The following is a 20,486-nucleotide window of genomic DNA, read 5'->3' on the forward strand; positions in this document are numbered from 1 at the left end:
CGAGCCCCCTTCCCCAGCACCCCGAGCATCCCAGCGTCGGGGCGAATAAAAACCTGCTCGGGAAAAGGGGGGAACTTGTGCCAAACCCAGCCCCGGCTGCCTCCCCTCCCCTCGCCGCTCTCCTCCGCCGCCGTTTTAAGGTCATGGATAGACAATTTCCAAAGAACAACGCATCCCCCCGGCTTTCCCGGAGCTCCAGCTGTCTGTCACTGGCGCAGGGATCATTTTTCCTGCCTCTCTCCTGCTTTTTCTTTTTTTTGCTCGCCGCAGATCGGGCGGTTGCTCTCGTGCTGTTGATTTCCTGAGAGCGGCTGCGGGGGAATCTCTGTCTGTGAGGGGGAAAAATGGGATCAAAGTTGGTTTGTGAAGGGCTTGGAGGAGCTCCGGGAGCCCGGAGGGGTTGGGGGTTAGGAAGTGATGGATCCGGCGTCGGGAATTGTTTGGGTTTGGGCATCCACGAGCTGGATTTGGGCTCCTAAACCCCGCTGGAACTTGGCTGCATCCCGAGGATCCGCCGTGTTCGGCATCTCCTTCCCTATGGAAGCCGTCCCTGCGCTCATTTTGGGGTTCGCAACCCAAACCACCGCGGAATCCTGTGATCCCCCCGCCCTCGGCTGTGCCAAAAATCCCATCCCGAGCTCTGTTTTTCCATCAGCCAGCCAGAAATCCCGGCCAAATCCCGGGTTGGGGGCGCCTCCCTTTGCTCGGGGCAGCGGGGGCTGAGCTGCTCCCGAATTTGGGAGGTGCAGAGCGTTGTTCCCGAATTTGGGGGGACAGGGCGCTCGCCATTCCCGAATTTCCGAGGGCAGATGGCTTTTTCCTGGCTGACGGCATCCTTGGCTGGAGCCGCCGCCGTGCCCTCCCCATCCCGGCTGGAGAGCGATCCAAGGGATGCAGACCCCGGCAAGATCCAGGCGGGGACGGCCCCACTGCCCGCTGTTCATCCCCTTTTTTTTTGTCCCCAAAACCCTTTGTTTTGGGTATTTTTGCCCGCTTTTATTGTCCCCCCATCCGCCTCCTCATCCGCATCCCGGAGGATCCCCCAGGAATTCATAGGAATCACTTCCCACCCCACAAATCATCCCTGGGAAGATTTTTTTTGGGGGGGGGGAGGGGATTTCCAGCCCTGCTCTGCATCCCTCCCCTGCTCAGGAAAAGCCCTTTTGTGACCCCGAGCGCAGCCGGGATCATTCCCGAGGCGTTTTCCAGCCCTCCGGGACCATCACCGCTGCTATTCCAGCTTTTTTCCCCCCACCTTTGTCCCCGGCTCAACCTCTTCCCTTTTTGCCAAAAAAAGCCGCCGGGGCCGGGGCTAAGTGGGTTAAGGAGATGTCAGGAGGGAAAAACGAGGCCACGCGGAGGAGGCAGCTCTGGACCATGGAAAAGGAGAGGAGTGCCTGGAAAAGGGGCTGGAAAAGCTGGAAAAACTCCCCTTTTTTTCCCTGATCCGTGGGTTCTGGGGTCAGGGCTGGCTCGTTAAGCCCCGTCTGAAATACGGCCCCATAAAGGACTCGTCGGGGGCTGGTTTAGCGCCCCGGGAGGGATCAAAGTGTCGAGTTCCTGGAGATTTCCAGCCGCTTTATCCCGGTGGGATTTGCTTCGGCTTCTGCTTCTCAACCCCAGTGGGGGTAAAAAAAAAAAATTAAAAAAATGGAAAATTCAAGTGTTTGAAGCTCCTGGGCTTTGCAGGGAGCTGTCCTTGGGGATATTCCTGAAAAACCCAGCTTGGGAACAGCCCTTTGCAGCTGGGGATTTACCTGGAATTCTCTCCCCTCTGCATTCCCCACGGAGGTTTTTCTGGCAGGTTTTCCCAGGTGACAGGGAGCCCCTCAGGTGGATCATTTTCCAGCCTGGAAAAAGCGATTTTCCCTCATTTTTTGGAGAAAAAACCTAGCTTGGTCAGAGGCACCTGCTCGTGTTTCTTTTTAATGGAAGGAGGAATTTGGTGGGAATTGTGTCCTGGGGAACGAGGGAAAAGCAGGAGCAAGGGTGAAATCCTGCTTTAATTCACCTGCAGGTGCCAAAAATCCACCCCACATTCCCGCCATCCTTTCCTGTTCACGCTTTCCCCATCAAACCCTGCGCTCGGCTCTTTTCTGGAAGTTTTCCCTCCCATTTCCACGAATCCCACGTTCCCACGGAGCCTCTCCAGGTAAATCCAGGCCGCGCAGCCCCTTCGGAAAATCCCCCTCACTGTGCTAATTGCCCTTTCCCAATTAGCCCAATTTCCCTCCTCCTCCGGCTGCGCTTCGGAGCCGCCGCTTCCAATCCAGAGCTCGGGAAAAAGCCGCGGCTCCGGCGAGGATCTTCCCTCTCCTTGTGCCTTTCCAGGATAATCTTCGGGAAGGGGAGACATCCCCAGCTTTATTTCTCCCTGGAAAAGCCCCTGTGGTTGTTGCCAGAGCGTTTCCAAAGTCCCCCAAGCCCAAATTCCTTTGGGATTGTTGGCATCCCCCAAAACCGAACCCCGGGAATGTTGTAGGGTTTGGCTTGGGAATGTCCAGGGAGAGGCTTTGTGAGGGGAGTTTGGGATCAGAGGGATGGGCGGGAGGAAGGGTGAGGAGGGATATGCTTCCTCGTGGTCTCCAGTCCATGGAAATGCTTTTTTTTTGGGATGAATTCCATGGATAAGCCTGGATTTATGGGTAGAACGTTGCTTTGGAGGCCTCTCGTGCCAGGCTGGTCCCAAGGTGGGAATTGCTCCTGGAGCTGGGACCTGGAAAGGAAGCAAGTGACGGGAGGGACATTTTTGTCCAGTGATTGTCACCATGGGATGTCCTGGCATGGATTTGGGAATCTCCGGCTCTTCCTGGTGGGACAGGGACAGCAGGAACGTGGCGCAGAGAATCCAGCTCAGCCCTGGGATGAGGAATTCTGATCCTGCAGCTGGGCAGCCCCTGCCCTGTGCAGGCTGTCAGATATTCCCAGCTCCATCCATGGGGTCAGCCTTGGAATTCCGGGATGCTTTGGGTGGGAATTCCACGGCCAGGAACAGATCCCACTGTCCCAGGGTGCTCCAAGCCCCGTCCAGCCTGGCCTTGGACATTCCCAGGAATCCAAGGGCAGCTGCAGCTGCTCTGGGCACGCTGTGCCAGGGCCTCACCTCCCTCACAACCAGGAATTCCTTCCCAAAAATTAATTTCAGTTTTTCCTCTGGAACTGTGCAGCCATTCCCTGTGTCCTGTCACTCCAGGCCCTTCTGAAGAGATCTTTTCCATTTTTTCTGTCGGCTCCTTCAGGTCCTGGAAGGCCAAAATTGGGTCAACCCAAAGCTTCTCTTCTCTCCAGGCTGAACATTCCCAACTATCCCAGCTTTCCCTTGGATCATCCTGGAGCCTCCTCTGGACTTGCTCCAGAGGGCAGAATTCCCAGTTTTCCTGCTCTGGGATCAGCCTTAGACTTGGGAGGTTTCCATGCCCCACTCCAGGTCCTTCTCCCAGGGCTGCTCCCTGTGCTCATTCCAGCCTGAATCCATCCCAGGATTGTCCTGCTCCAGATCCTTCTCCCAGCCTGAATCCATCCTGGGATTTTCTCATTCCAGGTCCTTCTCCCAGCCTGGATCCATCCTGGGATTTTCTCATTCCAGGTCCTTCTCCCAGCCTGGATCCATCCCAGGATTGTCCCACTCCAGGTCCTTCTCCCAGCCTGAATCCATTCTGGAATTGTCTTATTCCAGATCCTTCTCCCAGCCTGGATCCATCCTGGCATTGTCCTGCTCCAGGTCCTTCTCCCAGCCTGGATCCATCCCAGGATTGTCCCATTCCAGGTCCTTCTCCCAGGTCTACTCCGTGTGCTCATCCCAGCCTGGATCCATCCCAGGATTGTCCCAGTCCAGGTCCTTATCCCAGCCTGGATCCATTCTGGGTTCGTCCTGCTCCAGGTCCTTCTCCCAGCCTGGATCCATTCTGGGATTGTCTCATTCCAGATCCTTCTCCCAGCCTGGATCCATCCTGGAATTGTCTTATTCCAGATCCTTCTCCCAGCCTGGATCCATCCCAGTATTGCCCCGCTCTTTTCAGAGTTCAGGAGATTCCCGTGGGCCACTCCGGGACTTTTCCAGGTCTGGAAGCCTGGAGGCTCCTCCAAACACTTCCAGGCCTTGCCTGGACCTTGCATCCCAAATCCATGGGTGGTTCTGGAGCACCCAGATGATCCCACCAGCTGCCCCTTCCCATGGCGGTGTTTCCTGTGATGGCTTTGTCCCACCAAAATGCTTTTTCCTGCTGGGAATTCCTTGGCTTGGGAATGCCTGACCAGCTCTCACCTCGTGCTCCGGGATCTGCTGAGGAAAAGCTCTTGGGATAGGAGTGGGGTTTTAGTGGGAATCCAGCTGAGCAGAGCCCAGGGATCTTCCCCAGGCTCCAGCAGTGCTTGCTGAGGGAAAAGCTCCTCAGGGAGCTGGGAATGGAGCTGGGAGCTCACCCTGGATGGCTGGGAATGGGCACAAATTCCATGGATGGACAGGAGTGGGGGGATGAAGCGGCATCACCCCCTCGCAACTCCCAGTGATGGGATTTTTTGGGATTTTCCCCAATTTTCCAAGACAAATCCTCGACTTCAGCCCCACCACATCCAGCTCTGCGCTCAGACCCCACAGGGAGGCAAAACGAGGGAAGGGGCTCCCAAATCCTTGATTTTGGGAGGCAGTTCTAGCCGTGTGAATTCCCGGCTGGCGGATCCCGGCGGGAGGGATGCAGCTGACGGATGGGGCTGGAATCCTTCCCGATCCAGCTGCTCTCTGTGCCCTTTTGTTTGCTTGCGCGGCGCTGCCGGGCTCGCTCCAAGCTCGTGGCTGGTGCTCCCGTTCCATTCTCTGCTTCCCACTTTTCCCCTCTTTTGGTTTTTTTTCCCCAAAATAACCCGTCAATCACTGGCTTGTTTTCAGCGCGCCGGGGCCCGGATCCGGTGGGAACGCCAAGGGCGGGCGGATTCCAAAGGCAGGGATAACAACCCGCGGCTGTCGTTCCCTCTTCGGAATTGTTGGTTTTATCGAATTAGGGACTGGGGGCTCTCCAAAGCCTTTGGATCAGGGAAGGCGCCTCGTTCCCACTCCCAGCTGGGATTCAGCTCCGAGGAGGTTGGGGAAACGCCAGGAAACCCCACAATTCCTGGGAAAGGGAATGGAGGTAGGAATGTGGCACCACTGGGCCCTTCCCGGCCTCCAGGCCACACATTTTGGCTCCTCTGGTGCTGGGAGAGCTTCTCCGTCTAGAAAATCCCACCTGGAGCAGGGGAGGCAGGGAATTTGTTCGTCTCCTGCCCAAAACTCTGGAGTAATTTCCCATTCCTATAATTCCTTGGTCAGAGGGGATTAAAAGCCCCTCTCCATCTCCTTGTGCTCGGGGATAAATCCAGGAGCTGCTTCCCATCCAGCCAGGACAGGGAAAGCAGGAGCTGGGAATCTTCCTTCGGGATGCACCTCCTGCTTTTCCAGCTCCTTGCTCCTTTCCCAAGGATCTGCAGCCCCCGGGAAGGGCTGGATCCAGGGATAGGCTTCATGAGGGGAGTTTGGGATCAGAGGGATGGGCGGGAGGAAGAGTGAGGAGGGATCTGCTTCCTCATGGTCTCCAGTCCATGGAAATGCTTTTTTTTTCGGGATGAATTCCATGGATAAGCCTGGATTTATGGTTAGAACGTTGCTTTGGAGGCCACTTGTGCCAGGCTGGTCCCAAGGTGGGAATTGTTCCTGGTGCTGGGACCTGGAAAGGAGGGAAGCGACGGGAGGGACATTTTTGTCCAGTGATTGTCACCATGGGATGTCCTGGCATGGATTTGGGAATCTCCGGCTCTTCCTGGTGGGACAGGGACAGCAGGAGAGGGGCGCAGAGAATCCAGCTCAGCAAATTCCAGCAAAATCCTCGGGATCATCCCGATTTTGGGATAAGGGGGATGCAGACGGGCTCCCTGTGAGCCTCTTGTGGGGATGTTCCCCTTCCTCATCCCGAGTTCTCCGTGCCTGCATCTTTCCTTTGGAAAAACCCCATGGATTGGATGGGAATTGCCTGGGAAGGGATTTCGATGGGATGGAAATTCCCAGCCCAGCTTTGCCCCTCTGGAGAGAGCATTCCAAAGCTCCGGCTCCAAGGCTTTGGAAGATTCCAAGCCTGGATTCCTGGACCAGGATTTGGGATTCTCCTGCTGCTCCATGGAGAATCTCCCTCCTTTTTTTAGGCCCGGCCGCCCCCGTTCCCTGCGGATGGAGCCGCACAAAGTGTGGGAACACGGGATCCACGTGGGAACATGGGATCCACGTGGGAACACGGGATCCACGTGGGAACACGGGCTCTGCCATTCCACCTTCTGCAGCTCCGGGAGCATCCCGAGATCCGGGGGTGGAATTTGGCTGCTTTCCTGGCTTTCCTCCTAAAAATAAAGCAGGGAATGTTGGATTGCGGGAGAACCCCATGACTCTGAGAGGGGTGGGAGGGTTTGGGGGACTGGGAAAGGCCAATGAGCCTGAAATATTCCCAGGGAGCTGCTGGGGAGTGGGATTTTCCATAGGGGATGGATGGATGGATGGATGGATGGATGGATGGATGGATGGATGGATGGATGGATGGATGGATGAAAATAGATCCACTGTGTGGGATTTTCCATGTGGGGTAACAGGCTGGATCTGCTGCAGAATGGGATTTTCCATGGGGGATGGAAACGCTGGATCTGCTGGGGAATGGGATTTTCCCTGTGGGATACGAGGCTGGATCTGCTGCTGGAAAAGCACCAGGCCAAGGGCAGATCCTGTTCCAGAAAAGATCCAAAGGATGCAATTCCCACCAGGAACGAGGGTCCCAGAGAGCCCATCCTGCATGGAAAAGCCTCCAGCGCTCCAGCTCCTCTCAGAGTCCTTCCCTTTGGAATTGGATAATGAGATGTTTTCCATAAACGCCAGCTCCTGGTGACCCTTTTGAAGTTCTGTTTGCATCTCCCTGCATTATTCCAGCTTTTTTTTCCGTAGGGAAGCGCTTTGTGAGGAGTGGAGATTGTTTGGATCCCTCCCGAATTTCCGCTGTAATTAGTGCGGGGATGAGAAGGCGAGAGGAGCTCCGGGAAGCGCTTCCCAAATTAAACCTTCCCATTCCTTGGAATTTGCGGGGTTTTTTTTTATTTAGGGCAGGAAAATCTGGGAGATTCCATGGCGGGAGAGAGAGAGTTTGGGCAATGGGGTGGCCGGGATGCACCTTTCCATTCCTTGGAATTTGCGGGGTTGTTTTTATTTAGGGCAGGAAAATCTGGGAGATTCCATGGCGGGAGAGAGAGAGTTTGGGCAATGGGGTGGCCGGGATGCTCCTGCCGTTCTTGGTTTCCATGGATCACAGTCTGGGTCTGCTCCATGCTTTTATCATTATTTTATCTCGGGGGGAAGGAGGGAATGGGAATGGGAATGGGAATGGGAATGGGAATGGGAATGGGAATGGGAATGGAGAGCACTTTTAGCTTGGAAAATGGGAATGGGAATGAGAAAGGAGAGCACTTCCAGCCTGGAAAATGGAAATGAAAGTGGGAATGGGAATGGGAATGGAGGACACTTCCAACCTGGAAAATGGGAATGGAAATGGGAATGGGAATGGAGGACACTTCCAACCTGGAAAATGGGAATGGGAATGGGAATGAAGAGCACTTCCAGCCTGGAAAATGGGAATGGGAATGAGAAAGGAGAGCACTTCCAGCCTGGAAAATGGAAATGAAATTGGGAATGGGAATGGGAATGGAGGACACTTCCAACCTGGAAAATGGGAATGGGAATGGGAATGGGAATAGGAATGGGAATGAGAAAGGAGAGCACTTCCAGCCTGGAGAATGGAAAAGAGAATGGGAATGGGAATGGGAATGGAGAGCACTTTCAGCTTGGAAAATGGGAATGAGAAGGGAAAGCAGTTCCAGCCTGGAGAATGAGAATGGGATTGGGAACAGAGAGCATTTCCTGCCTGGAAAATGGGAATGGGAATGGGAATGGGAATGGAGGGCTTTTCCAGCTGTTTAACATCTCGGGCACTCCTCTCCACGCCGCTGAGCAGGAAAACCTCCCGCATTCCCGGCCTCTCTTCCCGCCCTCCCGGGAGCACTGAATTAAAGGAATATTGGATGATCCCACGCTTGGTTATGTTTTATTAACGCGGAGCCTCGGCCTCCCGGCACATCCAGAGGATCTGAGGCTCTGCCAGGCGTTTGTCCCTCTTTTCCAAGGTCTGGCTGCTGCTGTTATTCCCAATCCCAGTCCTTGGCTTGGCTGGGGGGTCAGCCTGGGGTCTTCAGGGAGAGGAGGGAAATTTGGGATGAAAAATGGGAATGTGTGGTTTGTCTGAGGATTCTCAGTGTCCTGGCGGGCTTTGGGATGGGAGGTTTGCAGCAGGGATAGGTATGATATGGGAAATCAGAGTTGTGGACACCACGTGGAGCCGTGGAAAAATCTCCTCCTGATTATCCAGCTTTGCTCTGTCTCAGGGGTGGGAGAACCCCCGGAATGTTGGATCTGAAGGAGAAGATCCCAAAAAACGCCAACATTCCACAAGCAGAGCTAAAGGAGGAATCAGGGCTGGGATTTTGCTCCGTCGATATTTTGGGATCAGCGGGAAAAGCTGAACATGGATTATGGGACAGCTCTGGAAGTGCTGGGAGAGGGAAAGGTGTTAATTAGCAGTGATATCCCAGCGGAGTGTGGATGGATCGGGATTAGGGGAAGAACCCCATGGAGATGGATCGGGATTAAGGGAAGAGCCCCATGGAGATGGATTGGGATTAAGGGAAGAGCCCCGCACATCCTCTCTGTGGGACGGGGAAGTGCCGGGAATCAGTGCCTGGAATCAGGGCTGGAAGAGGGAGATATCCATTAATCCCATTAGGGATGCGGAATTACCAGGAGAGCAGAGGGATTATCAGTCATGGAGTGTGAATTCAGAGGAGAGGGAGCGGCGATCACAATCCTGCTTTGTCCAGGGAATGGGGCTGGAGAGGACAGGAAAGATGGAGCTGGATGAGATTGGGCCAGGGAGATCCTGAGGGATGGGATCACAGCATTCCCAAGGGGTGGGATCATGGTGTTCCCGAGGGATGGGATCATGGCTGTCCCGAGGGATGGGATCACGGCTGTCCTGAGGGATGGGATCACGGCTGTCCCAAGGGATGGGATCACGGCTGTTCCAACAGAAGAGGGAGAGTTTGGGATGCAGCTGCCCCTTGTCCCTGTGCCTGGAGGAAGCATCTCCAGGCCAGGGCTAAATTCCGGAGCAGGGAATCCTGGTGGGAATTTTAGCTGTTTCCATGGAGGGTCTGGAGGAGTCTCCAACCGCCTTTCCCTTTCCCTTTCCCTTTCCCTTTCCCTTTCCCTTTCCCTTTCCCTTTCCCTTTCCCTTTCCCTTTCCCTTTCCCTTTCCCTTTCCCTTTCCCTTTCCCTTTCCCTTTCCCTTTCCCTTTCCCTTTCCCTTTCCCTTTCCCTTTCCCTTTCCCTTTCCCTTTCCCTTTCCCTTTCCCTTTCCCTTTCCCTTTCCCTTTCCCTTTCCCTTTCCCTTTCCCTTTCCCTTTCCCTTTCCCTTTCCCTTTCCCTTTCCCTTTCCCTTTCCCTTTCCCTTTCCCTTTCCCTTTCCCTTTCCCTTTCCCTTTCCCTTTCCCTTTCCCTTTCCCTTTCCCTTTCCCTTTCCCTTTCCCTTTCCCTTTCCCTTTCCCTTTCCCTTTCCCTTTCCCTTTCCCTTTCCCTTTCCCTTTCCCTTTCCCTTTCCCTTGCCTTCCCTTGCCTTCCCTTGCCTTCCCTTGCCTTTTGCCTTTTGCCCTTTCCTTTTCCTTCCCTTCCCCCTCCAGAACATTCCCTCAGGAATACCAAGGCTTTTCCAGCTGAGCCAGGACCCTTTGGGGCTGATCCAGCTGCCCAGGTACCCTCCAGGTCATATTTTGGGAAAAAGCCGCACATCACACCCAGAATTCCAAAAACAAAGTGGATTTTGGAGCTCCCGGGATTCCTGCATGGACTGGGTTTATTTTTGCTCTTCCTCTGCCTGAGGCTGTGCCCCCGGAGAAAGAGTTCAGAAGGAAAGATCCCAGAATATCAGTGACGATGATCCCGTCCCAGTTCCTGCGGGCAGGAATCGATGGAAGGAGCGGAGATCGCCCGGAGCCGACAGCTGGGAGGGAGGGGGGATCGATGGCTCCTCATTTGTCACCAATCAAAAATCTGGGATAATTGGATTTCCTGCAAGTGGAGAAATAAATCGGGGAATTCATTATCCGAGTCAGGGTCACCCCCACTCCAGGGCCACCGGGGCTTGGGAAAACCTGCTTGGAACTGGTGGGAAACCCAGCGGGGTCTTCCAAACTCAAACCCGCTGCCTTTCCTGACTGGAATTAATGATTTTCCCTCCTTTTCCCATCCCAAGCCTGTGGGTCTCCCGATAAAACTGGAAAATTAGGAGTTTTAGGGAGGACTGGGGAGTTTTGGGTGGGAAAATTCCTTCCTGGTGTTGTTTTTGGGAGCAGGAGCACCTCTGATAACCCCCTGCTGTTCTTCCAGGATGGGATTTTTTTGGGATCTCAAATTATCCCCTTGCTGTTATTCCAGGACTTTCTGAGATCTCAAATAACCCCTTGCTGTTACTTTGGGATGGGATTTTCTGGGATCTCTAAAAACCCCTTGCTGTTATTCCAGGATTTTTTGGGGATATCCAAAAACCCCTTGCTGTTACTGCAGGATTTTTTGGGATCTCAAATAACTCCTTGCTGCTACTCCAGGATGGGATTTTCTGGGATCTCTAAAAACCCCTTATATCTGGAATAAAATCGTCCATAATTTTTTTGGGGGGATCTCTAATAAACCCCTGCTGTTATTCCAGCATGGGATTTTTTTGGGATCTCTAATAACACCTTGCAGTTACTCCGGGATGGGATTTTCCTGGATCTCCGATGAGCTGGAAAAGACCTTGCTTTCCCCTTCCCAAGTGGGGAAACTGAGGCACGGAAAGACCTGGAACCCTGGAATGCTTTGGGTTGGGATGGACGGGGACATTTTCCACCGGTCATTGTTCCAACCTGGATTTGAGCACTTCCAGGAACAGGGAGCAGCTCCCAGCTCCTTCCTGCTCTGTTAATTATTCCCACTGGGATTAACTCCGGCAGGGATTAACACCCCGAGCCGTGGCTTCCCAGAATTGGCTGCTGGTGCCATAATCCCCATCCCGATGGAGCCGGAGCAGCAGGAAAATCCTCAGCTGCTGGCAGCAAATCCCTCGCAAGCCACTGACCGAGCTCTGCCAGGGGTTTGGGATTTTCCCCCCGATTTTCCAATCCCTCAGCTCCGCTTTGGGACTCTAAAAAGGAACACTGAGTGCAGCAATTCTCTTTTTTTTTTACCCTGGAATTGCATTCCTGGGACGGATTTTGTGCAGAAACACCATCTGGGGATGAAATCCTTTATCCCAGGTGAGGTGTTCCATAATCCCGGCGCCCAGGGGCGGCATTCAGAGGGTGCAGCTTCCAGGAGCATCCAGCTGGCGGGAATCTCTTCCTTGTCAGGATGCAGAGCTGAGCTGCTGGAAAAGGAGGGCTGGGAATTTGCGGGGGAAAATCCCATTTCCAACCTTTTTCAGTGCAGGATCAGGATACGGCCTCTCCTTCTCCCGCCACACTTAATTCAGGATTAATTCCACATCTGCACACGGAGATCAGATCCCGCTGTGTTTTCCATGGAGCTGCTTGATTAAAAACCAGGGAAAAGCAGAACGGGGGGAATTTTTAGCCCTGGGACACCTGGACATTCCGGTTTGGAGCGTTAATCCAGGTTAATCCAGGTGTTGAGGAGGCACCGTGCTCTGATGCAAGGGTTTTAGGGAATGTTGAGCCATTCCGAAGGCATTCCATTGGATTTGGTGGTTGGTGGTCGCTCCCGCTTGACAAAATTGGGATTGTAGGAAAAATCCCCATCTGGTGAGCATGGGATTTGCTGGGGATAGACAAAAATCCATGGAAATGGATTGGAGAGTGATCCATGGGGCAGCTGGGGGGAACTAGGAAAAATGGGGGAAAAGAAGGAAAAATTGGGATTTTTTTTACAGTTTTCAGATTTCATTCGGATCTGCGGGAAAAAGGAGGAAGGAACTCCCTCCTGGGATTTATCAGCAGGAGGGAATTCCTGCCCTGCAGCCCAGACTGGCGGTGGAAGCACTTTTGGGTGGAAAACTGAGGAAAATCCAGCTGTTGTGGAGGAAATCCTGCAGGAACGGGGTTCATTTATAGGGAAAACGGAAAATTCGGGATGAGAGGTGGCGCCTCCCACCTGCTGGGCATCGTTTGCCCAAAATCGATTGGCTTCACCCCATGGAATGGCAATAAAATTGGGGAGCGAGCGATTTGGGGGATTCTGCCTTAATTAACTTGGTGGGAGTTGTTTGGCAGCCGGGAATCAGCCCTGATTTGCATATTTGCATAGATGCAAATGAGGGCCATGATCTCCATTTATCAAACGAGGCGTCTCAGACCCAGCCTGGCCCTGAGGAATTTTTGGCTCCATTTTGGCTCCGGCAGCTGTTCCAACATCTGGGAAGGGGCCATGAGGTGCTGGTGGAGCCATCGCTCCAAATTAGGGATGGTGCCAAATTTTTGAGGGAATTTGGCTTTGCTGGATTCACCTTCCCACCTTTCCCGGGATGAGGCATCGTTTTGGATCCCAAAAGCACCCAAAAGGATCCAAACAAAACGAAAAATCTGGAAAATTAGATAATGAGGATGGAGGTTAATGGAACAGGAGAAATGACAGCAGAATGATGACAAACGTCCGGCTCTTCCCAAAATCCTGGAGCTCTTCCCAAAATCCAAACCCACTGACCCAACCCAAACTCTTCCAGAAACCCCAACCCAAGGATCCACCAGGAGCTCTTCCCGTGATCCCAACCCAACAACCCATCCTGAACTCTTCCTGAAATTCCAACCCCACAGCCTCTTCCAAGCTCTTCCCGAAATCCGAAGCCGATCACCCATCTCGTGCTCTTCCCAAAATCCCAATGACCCATCCCAAGCCACCGCTCTGAGCAGCTGTGGCAGCTCCAGTGGGATGTCCAGCTGGAATATTTATGGGAATATCAGTGGGATGAAGATGTGGAGATAAAATATTCCCCCCTCCAGCACCGCTGGGAGGCCGAGGGATTTTATGGAAACGTTGGAAGTGTAAAAGGGGGGGGAAAAGTTATAAATAAAACTTCCCAGCGCTTCGGTAAATGCTCCTAAACATCCTTCCCATGCGGAGATAAATATTCCATGTGTGATTTATGGCCCTGCATTCCCAGGCTGTGAGGGCAGGGGGATAAAATCCCATAAATCACCGGGAATATCAATGCAGCCACCACATTCCCGCTGATAAGCGGCGTGGGCCGGGAAAATCCATCTTTTCTGCACCAGCTGCGCCTTGACGGAGTTGATTTAAGGAGTTTTGGGACTGGGAGGGGTTGCCCAAGCCTTGGGAGGGTCTTGGATCCTTCTTTGTGTGTTTTCATGGGAAGGGATTCTCTTCCGGGGGAGGTTCAGTTTTGGTGGCGTTGGGATTTTGTCCCGAGTAGAAGATAATTCCCATCCATCCCAGGGAAATACTTCCCAAATCTGACAGATCCTGGCTTTCCGATGGATGTTGCTTCCCTCCAGTCCTGTTTTTCTTGTGTTCACCCCCAAATCCTCACTTTTCCAGCATCCTTAGTTTTGTTCCATCTATCCCAGGGATGTACTTCCCAAATCCAACTGATCCTGATTTTCTGGTGGCTGTTGCTTCCCTCCATCTGTGCTTTTCCTGCGTTCATCCTGAAATCCTCACTTTTCCAGCATCCCTGGTTTTGTAGCCACTGGATTTATTTCCCGGGATGGACGGGATGCAGCCCTTAGATCCACCATGGAATTTCACCTCTTACCATCCAGGAAATCCCTGGAATTCTGGGATGAGGAACCCCCTTAACATCCAAAAAATTATTCCAAAGCCATTCCAAGGGTTTGTAGCAGGGCCTGGTCTCCCTCCAGCAAAAGCCGTCACGGTTTTCCCTCCAAACATCCATCTTTTTCCTGGAGCGCCGCATTCCCTGTGGATTTGTGCCGGAGATGTCGAACAAGCACGAAATCGACGCCGTGAGCCGAAGCCGAGCCGGGAACGGGCTCCCTCATCCTGTGCTCCAATGAGCCGGAACAGCTCCGAGGAGCTTGGGAAAAGCCGGATGAAGACGTTCGAGGATTTACTCCAGCCCGTGCCCAAGCCGCGGGGCTGATTCCGACGGCTCAATCCCACCCGGATTTGTTTGTCGGGATGGTGGGAAACGCTGGAGTTTTCCTGGGATTTACTGGGCATGGAGAGAGCTGGACTTGAGTCGTTGTGGGAAGGAAACTGGACAGGGAAAAGTGGAAGTGTATGAAGGAGGAGATGGAAAGAGGGCGGAGATTGGAATTGGAGAGATGGGACACGGCACCACCGGCAGGTTCCCAAATCCCAAACTTCCTGTGGCCTTTCCACTCCCAAAGTGCCCAAACTCTCCCTTTCCATCTGAAATCCTTTATTGTGCTGAGGTTGCGCTGATGGGGGTGAAAATCCCACGGAGCCAGAATGTTTGGAATGTTTTTAGCCCAGCAGGATCCATTTGGATCTCATTCCTCATTTTTCTGCTGCCTCTGGAGCCGCTGGAATCTCGGAGCCAATCCCACCCCTCCAGAACATAGAAGTGACTCCGGAGCTCATCATGAGGAGAAAACCAGCCCAAAAATGGATTTTTCCTGGAGATCCATCAGCATCAATCCTTTGGAAGCCCTCAGGTGGTGTTGGAGATGCTTCCCATGGACACAAGGACATTGGGAATCATGGCACGGAGCGAATCGGGAATTCATCCTTTTTCTTTGGACTGGGATATCTTGGGATACCTTTCCTTTGGGATATTTTGCTTAGGAGGAATCTGGGATTTAAGGAAAAAAGGGAAGCTGGACAGCGGTTAAAAATTCCATCTCGATGGGATTTAAGTGTTGAAAGCCTTGGAAGCTGGGTTTGGGTGTTGGTTTTATCCGTATTTTATAAAAATAGGGAATCATGGAATGAATTGGATTGGAAGGACCTTAAATCCCATCCCAGTCCCTGCCATGGACAGGGACACCTTCCTCCATCCCAGGTTGCTCCAAGCCCAGCCAGGCCTTGGACACTTCAAGGGATGGAGCAGCCTTGGTTTCTCCAGGCTGAGTTGATCCCTAAAATTCCATCGTTCTGTAATTCCCAAATAGTTTGCCCATGGAACGGACAGGAAACAGCCCCCGGAGCCCGGCTTGAAGTGGTTCCCTCGCTTCATCTTCATTTGAAAGGGGCTGGGAGGCTGAAGGCGCCGCGCTCAATCCATGGATTGATCCAAAGGATTGATCCAAACCATTGATTCCCATCACAAAGAGGCCCGGGACACATCCGTAGGATCCGGCAGGTTCTGCATCCCACTAACTGCAGAAAAATGGACCCAAAGCACGGGCTGGATGTCCCCCTGCTCATTCCATACATTTTCTCCTGATCCCTAAGAATTTAGGAGCTGGTTTTGTCCAGCAGCCCCGCCTCAGGAATAATTCCAGATCCAGCTGCGGAATCGTTCCCTCCCACTTATGGAAATGAGGGAGGGAAGCGGCGCCTAATGAGATGTTTGTGAGGGAAGAGGAATTTTAATTACCGGCTCTTAATTGTCTGCTCGGCCCGTTAATATCCCATTTTCCCGGGATTAATGCCATTCGCTCCCTGCCGGCCGGGCTCCTCCTCTCCTGGGGGTGACGCCAACTTTCCCGGGTTTATTTTAGGGAATACGCCCGTTTTCCAAAAGCCAGGATGACTTTTGGGAAGGTGGTGGAGGGGCTGGGGAGGTTTAACCCCGTTGGCACTGAGCTGATGGATTTTTGGGAATCAAAGCTGAATATCCAAGGAAAGCTCAGCACAAGGCTGCCCCAATCCATTTTCCCCACTCCCCAAAGGCCCATTTTCCTTGGAAGCGTGGCGCCGACTCCGGCTGTCATGTCCCATTCCCTGGCTGGTGCTAAACCCACGCCAGACGCTTATTCATGTTTAAACAAGAAATAAAATCCTGCCACAGCTTTCCAGGAGGAAAAGCCCTGGATTCAGCAAAATTCCTCCTCTCCGGATGGGGCCAGCTGGGAATTCTTTGCCCTTGGAGCCCTCCCGGGTTAACAACGAGAGGCAGCATCATATTCCGGCTGTAAATTGTCCTGGAATGTCATAAATAAAGCATGGCTGGAGCCAGGAAGGGAGTGGGAAGGAATTTGCTGTGTTCCCAGGAACAACTGGAGCTGCTGAATTTTTCATGGACAAGATGTTGCAAAGCGCCGCCAGTCAGGGCGCGTTTGGTTCTTGAGGATCCGGGGCTTCCATCCCCGGATCCGCCACGGCCGTGGACGTTCTGCAGTCAGGAATTTGCAGGAGTACTCCCAGATTTTTCCAGGGGGGATTTGCATCCCTTTGGATTCCACTGAAAGGGGTGAAATGTCTCCTGCTCTCCCTAAATCCTGGGAATTTCGGGATATCGGCCGGTTAAGGGAATGCTGGTGTCTGTTTTCCTGTTCCCTCCTGGTTTTTCCATCCCATCCCATCCCAGCCCTTGGAAAAGGGAGGCGAAGGAATAGGAGGGAATTATGGATAAGCCCCGTTAATCACTAGCTAATTAAAATGATGAAGTGTTTGTGTTGTCACTGGCTCCTTGAGGATGCTGGGGACATTCCAGAGGTGGGTGGAGGCACTGGATCCCAAGAATCCCCTCCTCTGGCTCCATCCCGAGCTCCCACTCCGCTCAGATCCGCTGCTGCTTCCAAGGACGGTTCCTAAAAGGATGGGGACAGGTTGGACTTTGGGGACACGGAAAGGGGGAAAATCCGTCCTCAGCTGGGGCTGCCCCATCCCAGGATTTGTTCAGTCTTGGACAGGGCTTGGAGAAACCTGGGATAGTGGGAGGAGTCCCTGCCCAGGTCCCTTCCAATCCAGTTCCTGAATTCCATTGGTTTGAGATTTTTGGGAAGCACTGGGAGATGAGAAATATGGGAATGGGAGCACCGGGCCATCTCCATAAATAAATCTTGGATTTCCATGTGGGATGGAAGGAATCAGACGCCCGGGGGAGATGTGGAAGGGGCTCCATGTGGTGCTGGGATTCCTTGGAAGAATCCATTACTCCAAGGCCTTGCCTTGGGACATTCCCATCCCATCCCATCCCATCCCATCCCATCCCATCCCATCCCATCCCATCCCATCCCATCCCATCCCATCCCATCCCATCCCGTCCTCCCCAGGAACCTCAGGGGGATTCCAGCGACCCTGGCCATTCCCACAGAGTGTCCTGCTGCGTTTGTGGGCAGAAATCCCCACAGAACGCTGGAAAGGGCTGGAAACGGGCTTTTTATCCAGCATCCCGCACTTCCAGGGCTGGAGCAATTCCTGCCTCATCCCTGGGAGCTCTTTTGTAATTGGAAGCACCGAGCTTGTTCCGATGCTCTCCTTTATGAACGCGTCACTCCCGATTTCAAAGGACATTTCCTTTATCCCTCCCTTCCCCCTCTCCTCCCCCTCCTTCCCTTTTCCCTTTTTTTAAAATCCCCCTTAAACTGGACGGTGCCAGAATTCCCAGAGATTGCCAGCAAAAATATCCTCTCCTCCCCAGGGCTGCCATCTAATCAGAGGGATGAATTTCCAGAGGGCCGAATCCGATCCGGGGGAGGCCGGGCCCGGCATTCTCTGGAAAATCTCGGATTGAAAAGAGCAAAGGGGAAGCGGAGCGAGGCTGAGAAGGGGACGCTGATAAAGGGGCGCCGATAACGCGAGGGATGACAGAAATTTGGGATGGGCTCTTCCTTTTGGAAGAGTTCTTCCCACCCAGCTGTTCCCGTCACAGCCGCTTTGTTCTCCTCAGTAAATCCCAAAAATAAAAAAAAGGGAGCCGAGGGAGGCTCGGGAGCAGCGCTGGCACCTGGCAGTTGTTCCCTGTCGGGAGGCGAAGGGAAGGGGAGGATGAGGGATGGGATTCGCGCGTCAGCAGCAGCCAAGCAGCGGGGTCTGGACGGCTCCATCTGGATTCCTGCTTTATTTCCCTTTGTTTTCCCGCTTTCCCCCCTCCCCTCCACACATCCTTGGCCGGCTCCTGTGGGGACTCGGCATCTGTTTCCCTCTCCCTCTTCTCTCCTTCTTTCCCACAACTTTCTGGGCTGGTTTTGCGCTGGATTTGGGCAGGGGTGCTCTCGGAGCGTTTGAATTTTCCCCTTCCTGCCTTTTCCAGGCCCGGCCAGGGCTCTGGAATCAGCTCTCCGTGGGATCCTGATCCCACAGCTCCAGAGCTTCCACGCAGGAGAAGTTCAGGAGCATCCTGTGGTTCCACCCTGGTGTTTTTAGGGATCAAATGTCTGGATTTAAGGCCCAGCCAAGCCCGAATTCCCAGGAATATGGGTGGAAGCTGCTCCCAATGCCAGCTTTGAGTGGTTTTCCAGGACACGGAGGAAGCAGAGAGGGGAAAAAACCAATTTTGGGGTTTTTTTTTTGGCCACACAGAAGATGCAGGTCGGGGATGGGTTTGGAGGGGGATTTCCTTGGAAAAATGCTTGGATGGGTGGATTTGCTTCATGGGTGTGGCTGGGGCCATCCCAAACTTGGTTGTTTTTGACTTTAAAAATCCACCAAAAATCAGGGAAAGGTCCAAACACCACCAAAAGCCTTGGCTGGACTGGGATGGGGATGGATCCCTTTCCCACGGAAGTGCACGGGTCTGGAAGGGAATAAGGTGGGGAAAAGGGATGGAAACCATCCAGAAATGCTGAGCTGGGAACTCCTGGATCCCATGGACAGGAGGAAAATCCAATCTCTGCTCTGGACTGCGGTGGGGACGGTTTTGCGTGGAAGTGCCCAGGTCTGGAAGGGAATAACGTGGGGAAAAGGGATGGAAACCATCCAGAAATGCTGCGCTGGGAACTCCTGGATCTCCACATCCCACGGACAGGAGTGAAAATCCAATCTTTGCTCCAGCTTTGCCAGTTCCTCCCCGGCTCCCTTTAATCCCCGGCTGATCCGGGGGCAGGCGGGAGCTGCGATCCCACCCGGGGGCTCCCGGGAAAGGCAGAGCCCTTCCGCACGCACGGAGGCTCCTTCCCGAATTCCTTGGGGCGGATCCCGCCGCGCTGCCAAGGATTTGCTCATCCCCCTCCTTCCCCGCCGCTTTTCCGTGCCTGTTGCTCATCCCGGCGCTCGGAAATGTCAAAAGCCGAGCGAGGGGAATCGGGGCAGCAGGAGAGACCTCGGCTGCCCTTCCTCCCTCCCTCCTCCTCCTCCTCCTCCTCCTCCCGTTCCCGCCTTCTCCATAGGCGCCGGGGCCCCGGGCGGACTGGGAATCTTGACCAGGATTTGGGTTGCTCCCAGCCAGGAAAACCAGGATTCCGGGATGCAACACCAGAATTCCCTCATTCCAAGCATCATTTTGGGCTGAAAAGAGATTTAACCCTCAGCCCTGCCCCCAAACGGCCCCAAAAATTCACTTCCCCCCCGTATTTTCCTCGTGCAGAGCTGTTCCCGCAGCCCCCAAAAGCAGCACAAAACGGGATTTTCCGGCTTTTTCCCGGTGTTCAATATTCCAGGCCACGCTGCCCTGCTGCCGCAGCCGGCACGTGTTCCCGGAGCGTGTTCTCCCGCAGGTCGTGCCTGGGATTTATGGCGCAAACACCTCCGAGTTGTTTTACAGGGAATGCTGAGCCTCAGGATCACCGCCTGGGAGGCACAAAAAATCCCGGGAATTCACCTTCTGCCCTCCCAGGGCATCTTCCACAAAGGAATCTCTGGTTTCCAGCCCCGTTTCCAAACCTCCTTCCTGTTCCCCAGACTTTTGCTCTGCTCTTTTCCCACCTGGTGCGAGGAGAGATTAAGTAAAAAGGAATTTGGAGTGGGTGAGCGGGTTTTTTTGGGATTTGCCAGGCTGTCAATCCAACAATTCCCAACAGCCGCAGGAAAGGCAGGAAAACAAACCAGGAATGCAATTCCTGTCCTTGCTGCCCCCCGGCTTCTCCCTGCTCCAAATTTCCCAACAAATCGAGGGAAAAGAGGGACAAAAGGGATGGATGGAGCTGCCCGGGCTCTGATTTTCCCTCTGGATCAAGGATGGATCCAGAATCCGGCTGTGGGGAGATGGGGAAGGAGCTGAAAACTGCTGGATGGGAATTGTGCATCCTCGGGGGAAGCTGTTGGGGAATTCCCGTCAGGAATGAGGAATTTGGGAAGTTTTGTGCAAGCACAGGACAGGAAATGGGGAGAGACGATGGAGCACAAAGCAAAGCCATAGGAAGGACGGGAATTTGCAGTGGGAATGGCAGCCGCTGGGATTTTCCCAAATTCAGGAAGAATTTCCTTCAATTTTGGCTTTTTGGGGATCATTTGGGGCGGCCCTGCGAGGGGTCAGGGCTTTCCCCGGCATCCAACAGCACCATTAATCCATAAAATTCCTGGAAACCAGCAATTCCAAACCTCTCTGGAGCTCAGG

General features: G+C 53.6%; 1 protein-coding gene across 1 annotated transcript in view; it reads left to right on the forward strand.

Annotated features, from left to right (window-relative positions):
- IGSF21 (immunoglobin superfamily member 21) overlaps positions 1–20,486 on the forward strand; it is a 74,130-nt gene that overhangs the window by 31,779 nt on the left and 21,865 nt on the right.

The sequence above is a fragment of the Geospiza fortis genome, unplaced genomic scaffold (assembly GCF_000277835.1).
Source record: "Geospiza fortis unplaced genomic scaffold, GeoFor_1.0 scaffold4, whole genome shotgun sequence".
Classification (NCBI taxonomy): domain Eukaryota; kingdom Metazoa; phylum Chordata; class Aves; order Passeriformes; family Thraupidae; genus Geospiza; species Geospiza fortis.